We start from the raw sequence: 13,892 nt of genomic DNA, 5'->3' as shown, positions 1-13,892 counted from the left end.
AAATGACCTGGTTTCTCCCAGGAATTAGTGGCTTATAAACAAAGGTGGCTGAGGGGCTGTTATAGAACAAGAGCCAAGGAGACATTACAACTAAACACAATGTCTACTAGACCTTGCTGGGTCCTGATGCGAACAAACCAATGATTAAAAGAAGACATCTTTGAAATACACAGCACACAGGAATTCTTGCCAATTTTGTTAGGTGCATGGTGGGTATGTAAAAATAAAAGTCCTTATCAATGGAGGAAGAATTAACTTTTTAATAAATAGTGCTGGAACAACTGGATATCCAGAAGCAAAAAAGAAAAAAGAAAAAGAACCTTAACCTAAACCCTATACCATATACAAAAATTAATTCAAAATGGATCATGGATTTAAATGTAAAGTGTAAGACTACAAAACTTTTAGAAGACACAGGAGAAAATCTTTGAAACCTAGGGCTAGGCGAACTGTTCTTAGACTTGACACCAAAAGCATGACCCTGTAAAAGGAAAAATTGACTGGACTTCACTAAAAGTAATAACTTTCATGCTGTGCCTCTGTGAAGAGGATGAAAAGACAAGCCACACAGTGGAAGAAAATATCTTCCAGCCACATATCCAACACACGACCAGCATCTAGAATACAGAGTATAGGAAGAATGCTCAAACCTCAACAGTAAAAAACAAACAAACAAACAAAAAACCCCAAACAATCCAATCAGAAAATGCGCAAAAAACATGAACAGACATTTCACTTAAGAAGGATCGTGGCCAACACATAGATAGCTGTTCAACATTAGCAATTAGGGAAATGCAAACTAAAACCACAATGAGATATCACTACCCACATATAAATACGAAATAGTGGCATCAAATGCTCGTGAGGATGCAGAGAAACTGGCTCTCACATACATTCCTGGTGGGAGTATAAAATGGCTGGGCCGCTCTGGAAGAGAGTTTGGCAGTTTCTTGTAAAACTAACATGCACCTACCATACAACCCAGTAATCACTTTTAGACATGTATCCTAGAGATATGATTGTACATGCACCCAAAAACCTATACACAAATGTTCACAACAGCTGTGTTTGTAATCCTCAAACCATGGAAACAGTCCAAATGTCCTTCAACAGGTGAAAGGTTAAACTCGCTACATCCAGACCATGGAATACTACCCAGCAACAAAAAGGAACAAACTATTGACACAGGCAACAGTCCAAACAGATCTCAGGGCACTACGTTTAGTGAAAACAGCCAATCTCAAAAGATCACATACTGCCCGATTCCGTTTATATAACATTCTCAAGATGACAGGTCTATAAAGATGGAGAACAGATTAGTGGTTGGCGGAGGCAGCAAGGAAAGTGGGCGCACAGATACCCAGAGGGTAACACAGGGAGTTCCCTCCAGGCGGTGAGATACTTTGTATCTTGATAGTGGTGGTGGCTACAGGGGTCTACAGGAGACAAAACTGCATAGAACTACACACACATAAGAACAGTGAAAACTGAATAAGGTCTCTTGTCTAGTTAACAGTACTGTACTAATGTCCATGTCCTGGTTTTGATACTGTCCTACAGTAATTTGAGATGTCACCATTGGGGGAAGAAAGGTACATGGGACTCTACATACTATTTTTGCCACTTCCTGTGAGCCTATAATTATTTCAAAATTTAAAAGTTTTTAAAGGGTTCTTATCAAGAAGAGATGTACAATGAACTACTTAAGGGCAAAAAAGAACATGACATCTGGGCTTTTGCTCTTTGAAAAGGGGGAGAGGGACAGATGCAACAAGATTGCCAGATGTTGCTAACTGTTGCGGCTGAGTGACTGACAGGTAGAAATGCATTCTATCAATACTATGCGCTCTACTTGTGTTAGACATTTTCCATAATAAAAAGCTTTAGACTGTAGAACGGTAGAATTTCCCACCAAATTTGTAAAGAGATGGGCAGTCACTCGGGAAATTGTATCAGAGATTTACTGGTTATCTTGTAGAAATGCAATCAGAAAGATTTGTCAAACCTAACAACTGAGCTCAACACATCTTTCTTTTACCAAAAAAAAAAAAAAAAAAGTTCCAATTCCCCATTTTTTCCTATGACCACTGGTTATCAGAGATATGCCTCCCAGGGATGTTTCAAAAACATCTTAAGGCATATTTAATATGTCCCTTCACAGGAAAGGCATGTTATCACAATGAATGAGAAAGGAACTGCTCTTCGAAAGAAACCTCAGTTAGGGCAGAGCTTTCTGGAAAAGTATATGTGAAAATGCTTCTCCTGTTGTAGGATTTTATCACCAAAAACAGTATGTCTGTAACTTACAAAAACGCTCATATCTGAGCTCCTAAAAGCCTACGTAACAGAATTTTCTAATCTGTTTAAAAATTTCCAAAGCATTTGAGTGGGTTTTGGACTCATGTGTTAAGAACTTTAAAATACCTTCCATTTAGTTCACAAGAACATCTGATTGGCATCAGGGAGGATGGAAATGTACTAGCCAAATTTCAACAAATCCTCTGCGTACACAGTGGATGGGATGGAAAAATGAGTAACCCGATTTAGAAAAAAAGCCAATGATGCATTTCCTCTGTGTGCAGCTACATGTCCTGGGAAGGGATCTTTTTCAGGGAGGGCGGCCATTAAAACCAAGCATCTAAACAAACGGCTCTTTCCCAGAGCATCAGAGGACAGTTTCCAAAAATAAGTACATGAAGTCAAAAGGTTTTTGTACCACCAACAAAACTTTTTTTTTTTTAATTTTTAAAAATGATTACATCTTTAACTCATCCTTTGATTTCTGTTTTTGGTGTAGGTTTTATGATATACATAGTATAACTAACATAATACAAGTATAGAATAACTTCATCACTATCCATATATTGGGGGTGCATGCCCCCAAAGTTCTATTACTGATAGGGATGTGTGGGTAAAGAAAGTCTAAAGAGTGGTGCTGTAAGCAGTGGGAAAAGCCAGTCGATGACATGGCTCTTAACTTTCTCTGCAATGTCTCTGCCTCTGCCCTCCCACCGCCCTCAGTCCCAGGCTGAATCAGACCGAAAGCCCAGTCAAGGCCCGGTCCTGCCTCTCTCTCCCAGCGGCTCCACACCCGGGCCCTCACTCACCCGCCTCCCTTGCAATCCTAGGCTCTGAGTCTCGGGGAAACTGAGCTGGAATCTCGGCGCCACCACCCAGCCGGGACTGGATGTCTCCAAATTTGTTTCCTGGGTGCATCGTGCTGTAACCAGGACCCTTGGGCCAAATGAGTTTAGGAATTCAGAGCTTTTCAGACTTTAGGAAGGATTAAGGTACTGTATATGGTGCTTAGGCAGTAACACCCCCAGAGGGGTCTGGGCGGCACCCCAAAATCAAACACACAGTACTTCCACAGAGAAAGGTGAGATATTTTTAAAGACCCTAATTAGCCTCGCATCAATTCAGGTCAGATTTTTGCCACGAAATTAGCTTGCTGCAGACTTAGGAAGAACCTTTGGGATTTCGAGCGTTCTGGATTCCAGAAAGGTGGAGAAGGGACTTGGGCGTGGACCATCCTCCAGAGCTCCGGGGAGGTTGATGCTCAAGGAAGCAGGAATCCAGTGTGGTTTATTTTTTCACTTATTTTCAAAGATGACCCCATCCCACCTCCTGACCTGAAATCGTTTGAGAACATGTGAGGCTCTGAAGGTGGGATGCAGTCCTGACTCCTCTGCAGAGCCCAGGGTCCTGCCAGCTGGGTCCCAGCCTCCCTCCCTAAGTGCTGGCAATACCGGGTCCCTCCACATGTAGCTCTGGCCCCTGTGCCAACGCATCCTCCCCTCTGCCCTGGTCCTCGTGGCGGGTGACAACTTTCACTCACAGGTCATCCTCAACGTCACGGCCTCACCGAGGGCCGGCCCACTCACTCCCGCCCAGCCGCACCGTGCTCGCTCCATGAGGTTTGTTCTGACAGTGTTCCCGTCTCCCCACACCTGAGTCATCTCTCTGTAGGCCTGGCACAGTGCCAGACACACAGCAGGGACCTGGAAGAGAAGAATCAATCAGATGACTGATGAATGTCCGGCATTAAGCCACGTGCTGCACGCTGCCGGCTCTCCGTCACCTGGTCCCCTCCCCACCATCCAGAGCTCAGCTAAGGACCTGGACATTGGCTGGAGGGAGGGATGGGCTGGGTGAGGGCAAAGGATGGAGGCTGAGTCACACCACCTCACACACATCTTCCATTGTGGAGAGCCACACCAATGAGGGCAAAGGAACTTGTCCTAACTGCTCCATCAGGACACAGCCCGGTCCACCGGGTGCGAGCAACAGGAAGGTGAGAATCTGCCAAGATAGACACATTTTTACCAGCTGGCACAATCTAGCAATGTTCTGCCAGAATAAGGAAGCTCCCAATCAAACAGGGCTAGAAGTCTCCTGGGGCAGGAACACTGATCAAGGAACCTCTGAAGGGTGGTCACTCATCCCTGTCTTCTCCCCAACCAGCCTGCAAGCTTGTGGAGGTCAGAGGTCATGTCTTATGTGTAGCTCTGATCCCCAGCACCGACCTCAGAGCCTGGATGTGGTTAGCACTCAACAGGCTTTGGCTGGATAAGGGGGCAACCGAATGAATGTTTGGGCTTTGCAGCTCCTTCCAACTCTAAAACTCTATGACACCCTCCACCTGCCTTGTACCAACTCCCAGGAATGGCATGTTCTCCTGCTCCTCCCCCCCACCCCCAGATCTTTATTCCCACCTGCCTTTGTAGCTATCCCCTTCTACAGCCTATTACAGTTTGCACATGGCATGTCTTCCCTGGTCTTTACCATAATTGTGATTAGATTTGTTCCCTTAACATCCTGTGAGTGGGGCTCCATGAGGGCAGGGACCAAGTACTGTGATGAAAAAGTACTTGCTGAATGACTGCTTTGGGGATATGCTGACAGACACTCGGCCAGGGGTGTACCCAGAGCAGGCCTGTGGCCCTCTTCAGTTGACAAAGCACTCCTGACAGCCGTGTGGAGTAGGTCTTATTGCAGTCAGAACATCCCGGCAGGGGTACCAAGGTCCCCGGAGAGGGCCTCGGGGAGCACCAAGCCACAAGGTTGGACAGAGTTCACCTCATGGGTGCAGAAAGCCAGGCTTCAGGGGATCAAGGGAACAGGGTCGGGCAGACCCAGCTCCCAAGAAAAGGGAGGAGTGCCAGTTTATGAATGTCCTCTCCACCTCCTACTAGCTTCCAGAAGGGCACTTGAGAGCACAGGATCGGAGTACAGGGAAGTGAGCGGTCTCGAGTAAAATTCAACCAGGCCCTGGCGAGGCCTGATGAACCAAGCCATGCCCTAGCAAACAACACGGAGTGATGCAAACGCTCACGTCCCCTAACACAAGCCCCACCCCGTCCTTCTCTGGGAGGGACGTCTCTGGCTGACTCCCTTTCTGAAGACACCCACCTTTTCCAGAAAAGCTGCAGAGCTCTGTGTAGTCACTAGACTCAGCCACCTGCCTTGGAATTTAGGTATTTCAGAGAATCTCACCATCTCACCCAGATTTTATTCTGCCATTTCGCTTCATGCTTGGGAGACACTTTGCTGTTTTGTGTCCCCCACGGATTTCCTGCCTGGAAGGCTGAATAATGGCCTCCCAAAGATGTGCACATCCTAAACCCCTGAACCTGTGAATATTTTACCTTAAATGGCCAAAGGGACCTTGCAGGTGTGATTAAGTAAAGGATCTCGAGATAAAGAGATTATCCCAGATTATCTGAGTAGGCCAGATATTATCACAAGGGTTCTTACAAGAGTGGGAAAGAGAGGCTCTGAAGCTGGAGGAAGGGTCCTGAGCCAAAGAATGCACGTGGCCTCTAGAAGCTGGAAAAGGCAAGGAAACAGATTCTCCCCTTGAGCCTCCGGAAGGAACACGGCCCTGCCAGCGCCTTGATTTTAGCCCCGTGAAATACATTTTAGACTTCTGGCCTCAAAACCAGAAGATAATAAATTTGCATTTTAAGTCACTAAGTTTCTGGCAGTTTGTTACCAGCAGCAGTAGGAAACTAATACACCTAGTTTACAGATGAGGAAACAGAGGCCTGGAGGGCTGAAGTCATTAGCCCACAGAATCCTGGTAAATGGCTCCTCACGCTGCCCGTGCCGTCCTGTCAGGTGCCCAGATATCCAAGGGCTGTTGAAGAGCCATGGGCTCTGGAGTCAGACACCTGGACTTGACTTCCAGCTCTGTCACTTACTCGCTCTGCGTCTGCGGGCAAGTTATACAACCTCTCCCTGCTACAGCTTCCTCAGCGGTAAAATGGGCTGCAGCCACACTTAGCTCCGAGGGAGCTGTAGGGAAGAAACAAGTCACTATAAGGAAAGCACTGAGAACAGGGCCCGGCACCTTATGACGTTACCTGTGATGATTTACTCCCGTTTCAATCATTCCATCCTTCAGCCAGGCCGGGAGAGCACACTCCCAACGGTCTCTGAGACCCGGGCCAGTCCTGTCTCTGGTAGTTGGCTCTTTTTTTAAATCTTCTGAGGTCATAGTTTCATTTATCAGTTTCAGATCCAAAGCCTTTTGAGCTGCGCCCATGAAGTGCTCGCTCGGGCAGTTGCTACACACCCACGGGCCAAACTGGGCTGGCAACACGCTCGCACGCACGTCTCCGGAATACGAACGCAGCCTGGGAGGGGTTTCGGTTCTTTTATTTAAGATACATGGAGGAGGGCTTCCCTGGTGGCGCAGTGGTTGAGAATCTGCCTGCCAATGCAGGAGACACGGGTTCGAGCCCTGGTCTGGGAGGATCCCACATGCCGCAGAGCAACTGGGCCCGTGAGCCACAATTGCTGAGCCTGCGCGTCTGGAGCCTGTGCTCCGCAACGGGAGAGGCCGCGACAGTGAGAGGTCTGCGCACCGCGATGAAGAGTGGCCCCCGCTCGCCGCAACTAGGGGGAGCCCTGGCACACAAACGAAGACCCAACACAGCCAAAAATAAATAAATAAATTAATTAAAAAAAAAAAAAAGATACATGGAGGAATCTCCATCTTCACAGAGCTCACTAGGCAGCACTTGACCTGAGCACGGTTAACCTGAACTGGCCACTGCTCTCACTTCAGTTGCCTGGGGATGACGGGCCCTCCGGTCTCCGGGGGCTGTTTGTTCTGTGGACTTCTGGGTGGCTGCCTTTTGGGGGAGGCTGACCCACATCAGAGCAGGTCAGCAACCCACAGCCTGGCCCTTCTCCAGAGGAGATTAGAGGGAAAGAGCAGCCAGGGGCTGGGCGGTGCTGCCTGGTTAACCTTTGGAAAAAGGATTACATGCCCTCACGAGGGGGCAGGGTCCCATCTCTCAGTTCCACTCCCCTTCGATCAACACGGACAAGCTGAGGCCACGCTAGTGGTTCCACATCTGTCCCTGTTCTCCTGGGGTCAAGTTCTCACGAATCTCTCAACAGGAAAGAAAAACCATCCAATCACGTATCTGTCCTTCACTTGGTGTTGGGGGCAGGGGGTAGGTGCAGAAATAAAAGAGAACAACAAAGTAATCCAAAATCCTTCAGCAAAGACTTACTTAGGGCTTCCCTGGTGGCGCAGTGGTTGAGAATCTGCCTGCCAATGCAGGGGACACGGGTTCGAGCCCTGGTCTGGGAAGATCCCACATGCTGCGGAGCAACTGGGCCCGTGAGCCACAACTACTGAGCCTGCGCGTCTGGAGCCTGTGCTCTGCAACGAGAGGCCGCGATAGTGAGAGGCCCGCGTACCGCGATGAAGAGTGGGTGGCCCCCGCTTGCCGCAACTAGAGAAAGCCCTTGCACAGAAACGAAGACCCAACACAGCCAAAAATAAATTAAATTAAAAAAATTAAAAAAAAAAAAAAGACTTACTTAATTCAGTCTTGTAATTAAGTCTTTTTTTTTTTTCAGTACATACCAGGCCAAATTTTGATCCTTACAGTTTTCTCTCAAACTGAGAACGGATGGGCCAGTGCTCGGTCTCTCTAGCTAGACTCTGTGTCCCTCTAATGAGACCACCTTTTCATCCAGCTAAACCCCACCCAGCCCTAAGCAAACGGGTCCCCTTTGGATGCGGAATCCTGAACAGTCCCGCTGGCCCTTGGGTGCAGGCTGTCTAAACTGAGACCCCTGAACCTGCCCTGACCCCTGGGACCCCTTTGGCAAGAAGCCCAGCTCCAAGGGCAGAAATAGAGGCACAGATGTAGAGAACAAACGTATGGACACCAAGGGGGGAAGTGGTGGGGGGGTGGGGGTGGTGTGATGAATTGGGCGACTGGGGTTGACATGTATACACTGATATGTATAAAATGGATAACTAATAAGAACCTGCTGTATAAAAAATAAAATAAAATTCAAAAAAAAAAAAAAAAAAGCAGCAGCCCAGCTCCAGCCCAGTGAGAAATCCTAGGCTGAACTTCATTCATGCCAACATGTACTGAGTCAGGTGAGTCAGCGTTCCACCCCAGGTGCACACCCCACAGGAGTCCATGTGTGCCACACAGACAAGAACAAGAAACTTCATGGCAGGCCTGTTTATAACAGAAAAAGCCTGGACACAACCCAAATGCCTATCCTCAGAACGAATAGTGATGGCTGAACCTTGAACAACAACGGGTCAGGGGCGCCGACCCTCAAAAATCCACGCATAACTTACAGTCAGCCCTTTGTATCTGCGGTTCCACATCCTCGGATTCAACCAACCGTGGATCATGTAGCACAGTATGTATTTATTGAAAAAAAGCCATGTATAAGTGGACGCACGCAGTTCAAAGCCATGCTGTTCAAGGGTCAGCTGTATATTTAAACAGTGTGGACTTCCATGGCACAGTGAGCAAGGACTGCTCTACACAACCTGGGTGACTCTCACTACAGGTTTTCCTATAGGATTCTATTTGCAAGAAGGTCAAAAACAGTCAATAGTGATGAGGTGTGAACAGTGGTTACCTCAGAGGTTCGTGACCTGGAAGAGGCCCCAGGGAGCCCCCAGGGAGAGGCTGGGAATGTTCCGCAGCTTGATCTGGACAGTGGTTTACACGGGTATTTACAGAGGTAAAAATCCATTGCACTGTTCATCTAGTTGTGTGTTTTACTGGAGTAGGTTAATAAACATACACTTTCAAGCACCTTCTATATGCTAAGTCCAAAGGGTATCTCCGGCAAGACTCTAACCGCTTAAGAGCTTACAGTCCAGTGGGGAAGAAAATACGCTCAAATAACAATATAAGATTGCCCATGGCCAGTGGGGCAGTTAATGAGAGTGGGCCAAGGGATCAGTATTACTCATGAGTCAGGGGAAGTGGTAGAATAAACTGATCAAATGCAGGAGTTTTGGAGGCAGCCAGACCTGTGTCCAAATCTTATTTCTAACTGTGTGACCTGGACAAGATGTTCGCTCTGCTTCTTCATGCTACGGGGGAACCCACAGGTGAACCACAGCACTTCATGGGTCCTTGTGAGGGTGAGGGAAAGAATGCACACAAAGCACTGGGGCGTAAGACTTGTTATTCCTGTTGCAGGGTGGGCCCGCCCTGTGCCAGGCACCACGGTTCACAGATGTGAAACGGGCCCCGCCCCCCATGGCTCCTGATCCCACCACGAAGAGAGCAGCCCCCATTCACCCACTCGGCAAACATCTAACAAAACAGGGGCTGTGACGTGGACTTTGCCCTAAAGGAGCCCGCAGCCCAGTGGGGAATCAGACACCTAGGACACAATGTAAAAGGCTTAAGTGCCAGTGGAGAGGAACAGATAAAGAAGCAGGGGAGGTCAGAGGGCTGAAAGAGTTGGAAACTGAGCTGGGCCTTGAGAGGCAGAGAGGATTTGGGCACGTGGAGACTGCTAGAGAGGGAAAGGCAAGCAGACAGAGAGAACAGCATGAGCAAAGGCACGGAGGTGGGAAGGCGAGGAGGCACGTGGAGAAAAGAGCGACCAGTCAAGTGTGGCTCAACAAGGGACCCAGTAAACAGGGCCTGGGACAGGGTCTTTATTTATGTGTCAGTGGGGAAGCCCCTGAAGGTTTCAGGGGAAATAAGCGTATCAGAGCAGGGATTTAAATGACAAGCCAGACAACAGCGGTGATTCAGGGGGGCCAGAGGGAGGTGGTTACATTTCTCCAGGGCTGGGGCCAGGGGTCAGATTTCCCGAGAAACACCTGGTCCCCTTCGTGAGACCCAAGCTTACATTCTTGATTAGCTGATGGTCAGGGGCCTGAATGAGGATGGCTGGTCCTTGAGGGGGTAGCCTTGACCTGCCTGCATTGGGCAAGAGGGTGAGGATACATTTCTTAAGGTTCTTGTTTATTTAATTGTATTCATTTTAATTTTTTGAAAAAGTCACATATTCACATGAATCGGCACTCAAAGCGTAGGAAGGGTCTCCAGTGAACAGTCTCCCGCCACCAGCCACCATCCCAGAGGCGCTGCAATCACCAACTTCGTGTGGATCCTCAGAGACCCTGAGCACATACATAAGCGAATGCACTTTCTACGTCCCTTCACTTTCACGCAGACGGAGGCACACCAGACATACATCCCGCACCCGCCACCTGCACAGCAATCTATCTTGGTGATTGTTCTGTATCCGTGCTGGGAGTCTCCATCTTATTTTTTATGGCTGCACAGTAGTCCATGGTTTGAATGGACCATAATTTGTTCCTGGCCCCTGCTGATGGACTTTCAGGTTGCTTCCAACCTTTTGCTATTACAAATGAGGCAGCCATGACTAACCTTGCACACGTGGTAACTCATCTGTAGGATAAATTCCTAGAAGTGCAACTGCTGGGTGAAAGCCTTCAAGCATCTGTAATTTTGAAAATGTTGCTAGAGAGGCAGGATACATCTTAATTGCTCATCCAAAAAATAAGCCTAATTATTGGGGAAAATACTGACGACATGTAGTTCCAAGGATGCCCAGATGAAGACACAGTAGAGACAGAGAGAGCACTGGGTCGGGAGATGGCTCTGGACCCAAATCAGCCCCAACTCTCTCCCAGTGTCCTGGTCCATGGACTCGCATTTCCTCACCTGTGAGAGAAGGGCCAGACCCGCTCAGCCCCTCGGCCGTTCCCAGGACAGGCTCTGGTGCCCTGGTCCCAGGGCAGGGGGAAGTGTGGAAGATGACTGGAGTCACCACGACACCCGGCCCTAATTGGTCTCCCTGGGCAAAGGCGCCAGGGGAGGAGCAGGCAGGCCACGGAGCGTGGACCAGAAGCAGGTCTGGCAGGGACAGGTGGGAGTACAGAGCCCGAGACGGTGGGGTGCTTCCAGTCTAGCTATCCTGAACGAGTGACAAGCACCTCTGGCCACTTCCCCTGCATGAGCTGTAGGGACACCACAGCCATGCGAGACACACTCAGGCTCCGCGACATTTACTGCTGTGTCTATCATGGACCTGCTACGTAACAGCAATGGCCACCTAAACCTCACTCATCAAGCTGTGGCTGGCAGAGGATGGAGGTGGGCCTCTGGATACCTAGTGTCCTCCCTGTGAGTGAGGACAGCTGGGTAAACGAGCAGGCAGGGCAGGGCTTCCTCCTACCCTCACGAACCTGGCTCAACTACTGAGAACTGTAAATGGAAGAAATGGTCTTCTGCCCCCAACCAAGTGGGAGACACCTCTTGGCAAAGCCAAGCCAGCATTTGAGAGGCAGAACCCTCGCCAACCTTCCCGTTTCCCAGCCCGTGCTCTGCTCCAACAGACTGGACAGCCAGAATGCCTGTAAATCAAATCATACTTAAATGCACTGAGGTTATCGCTATTAACATTTTTCTAACCACTGCCCAGTGCATCAAGCTTTCTTTGTAAAGCAAGTATGTACTGTTTTGCTAAATCTAGATTTTCATACACCCTATTTGTTTAAAACCTACTGACAAACACGTAGAGATGTACTTCTCTTCCGGGAGGTGAGGCCTTGACGCCAACTGCTCTGGGAGAGCTCACTCCCTCCACTCCTCCACTCACCTGCCTGTACCTGTGCTTTAGGTGGTCCTGCTACCTGGAAAGCCCTCCCCTGCTTCTCCACCTGCCCACCTCCACTGTCCATCAGAGCCCCCAGCTCAACTGCCCTTCCCCAAGGGAGCCTGGGCCCCCGGCCCACCTGCAGGCAGAGCAGACTGTTGTCTCCTGGGGCCCCCACAGCTTCGACCGGATCCTCTGTGAACGCTCTTTCCAAGTCTAAGCAGCAGTTCCACCTGCTGGCCTTCCCAGTGGGAATGCAGGCTCTCTGGGGGCCATGGCTGTGCTGAAGGGGTCACTCAGAGCAGCAAGGGCACAGGATTTGAAATAAAAAACCTGGGTGCTTCCTTCCACAGGATCTTAGGCAAATTCACCCCTCTGAGCCTCAGTCTATCCATCTACAAAGTAGGCGCAATAATCCCAAGGTGCCAGGGCCATTGGGAGGATTAAATGAGATGATATATGTGAAAAGCAATTTGCAAACTGCAAAGCCCTACACCAATTCCAGTGAGGATTAGTAATATTAGTACTAATCGCAGCAAGATCTTGTTTGACCCACCTCCTAGAGTAATGAGAATAAAAACAAAAATAAATAAATGGGACCTAAGGAAACTTAAAAGCTTTTGCATAGCAAAAGCAACTATAAACAAGACAAAAAGACAACCCTCAGAATGGGAGAAAATATTTGCAAACGAAGCAACTGACAAAGGATTAATCTCCAAAATATACAAACAGCTCATGCAGCTCAATATCAAAAAAAAACAAACAACCCAATCAAAAAATGGGCAAAAGACGTAGACACTTCTCTAAAGAAGACATACAGATGGCCAACAAACACATGAAAAAATGCTCAACATCACTAATTATTAGAGAAATGCAAATCAAAACTACAATGAGATATCACCTCACACCAGTCAGAATGGTCATCATCACAAAACCTACAAACAATAAATGCTGGAGAGAGTGTGGAGAAAAGGGAACCCTCATACATTGTTGGTGGGAATGTAAACTGATACAGCCTCTATGGAGAACAGTACAGAGGTTCCTCAAAAACCTAAAAATAGAACTAACATGTGACCCAGCAATCTCACTACTGGGCATATACCCAGAGAAAAACCATAATTCAAAAAGACATAGACCAGACAAGGACTTCCCTGGTGGCACAGTGGTTAAGAATCCGCCTGCCAATGCAGGGGACACGGGTTCGAGCCCTGGTCCGGGAAGATCCCACATGCCGCGGAGCAACTAAGCCCATGTGCCACAACTACTGAGCCTGCGCTCTAGAGCCCGCGAGCCACAACTACTGAGCCCATGTGCCACAACTACTGAAGCCCACGTGCCTAGAGCCCGAGCTCCGAAACGAGAAGCTACCACAATAAGGCCACGCACCACAACGAAGAGAAGCCCCCACTCGCCACAACTAGAGAAAGCCTGCGCGCAGCAATGAAGAGCCAACACAGCCAAAAATAAATTAATTAATTTAAAAAAAAAACAAACATATGCATCCCAATGTTCACTGCAGCACTATTTACAATAGCCAGGACATGGAAGCAATCTAAATGTCCATCAACTGAGGAATGGATAAAGAAGATGTGGTACATATACAACGGAATCTCACTCAGCCATAAAAAGGAACGAAATTGGGTCATTTGTAGAGACGTGGATGGACGGAGAGACTGTCATACAGAGTGAAGTAAGTCAGAAAGAGAAAAACAAATATCATATATTAATGCATATATGTGGAATCTGAAAAAACTGGTACAGATAGTCTTATTTACAAAGCAGAGTACTTCCCTGGTGGCACAGTGGTTAAGAATCCGTTTGCCAATGCAGGGAACATGGGTTCAACTCCTGGTTCGGGAAGATCCCACATGCCGCAGAGCAACTAAGCCTGTGGGCCACAACTACTGAGCCTGCGCTCTAGAGCCCGTGAGCCACAACTACTGAGCCCGCGCGCCTAGAGCCCGGGC

The 13,892-nt window shown here is 48.4% G+C and overlaps 1 protein-coding gene across 5 annotated transcripts in view; it reads right to left on the bottom strand.

Annotated features, from left to right (window-relative positions):
* Nucleotides 1-13,892, bottom strand: part of TMEM184B (transmembrane protein 184B) — a 50,006-nt gene that overhangs the window by 29,110 nt on the left and 7,004 nt on the right. The window contains exon 2 of one of the 5 annotated variants that reach the window (XM_057556867.1): nucleotides 3,839-4,001. The exons of the other annotated variants lie outside the window; for them this stretch is intronic. The gene's annotated coding sequence lies outside the window, so the exon portion shown is untranslated. The remainder of the gene's footprint in view (nucleotides 1-3,838; nucleotides 4,002-13,892) is intronic. 5 annotated transcript variants of the gene reach the window in all.

This window comes from Balaenoptera acutorostrata, chromosome 11, assembly GCF_949987535.1.
Source record: "Balaenoptera acutorostrata chromosome 11, mBalAcu1.1, whole genome shotgun sequence".
In the NCBI taxonomy this organism is placed as follows: domain Eukaryota; kingdom Metazoa; phylum Chordata; class Mammalia; order Artiodactyla; family Balaenopteridae; genus Balaenoptera; species Balaenoptera acutorostrata.
The sequence above is the reverse complement of the archived record's forward strand: the minus strand, read 5'-3'. Positions and strand labels throughout refer to the sequence as shown.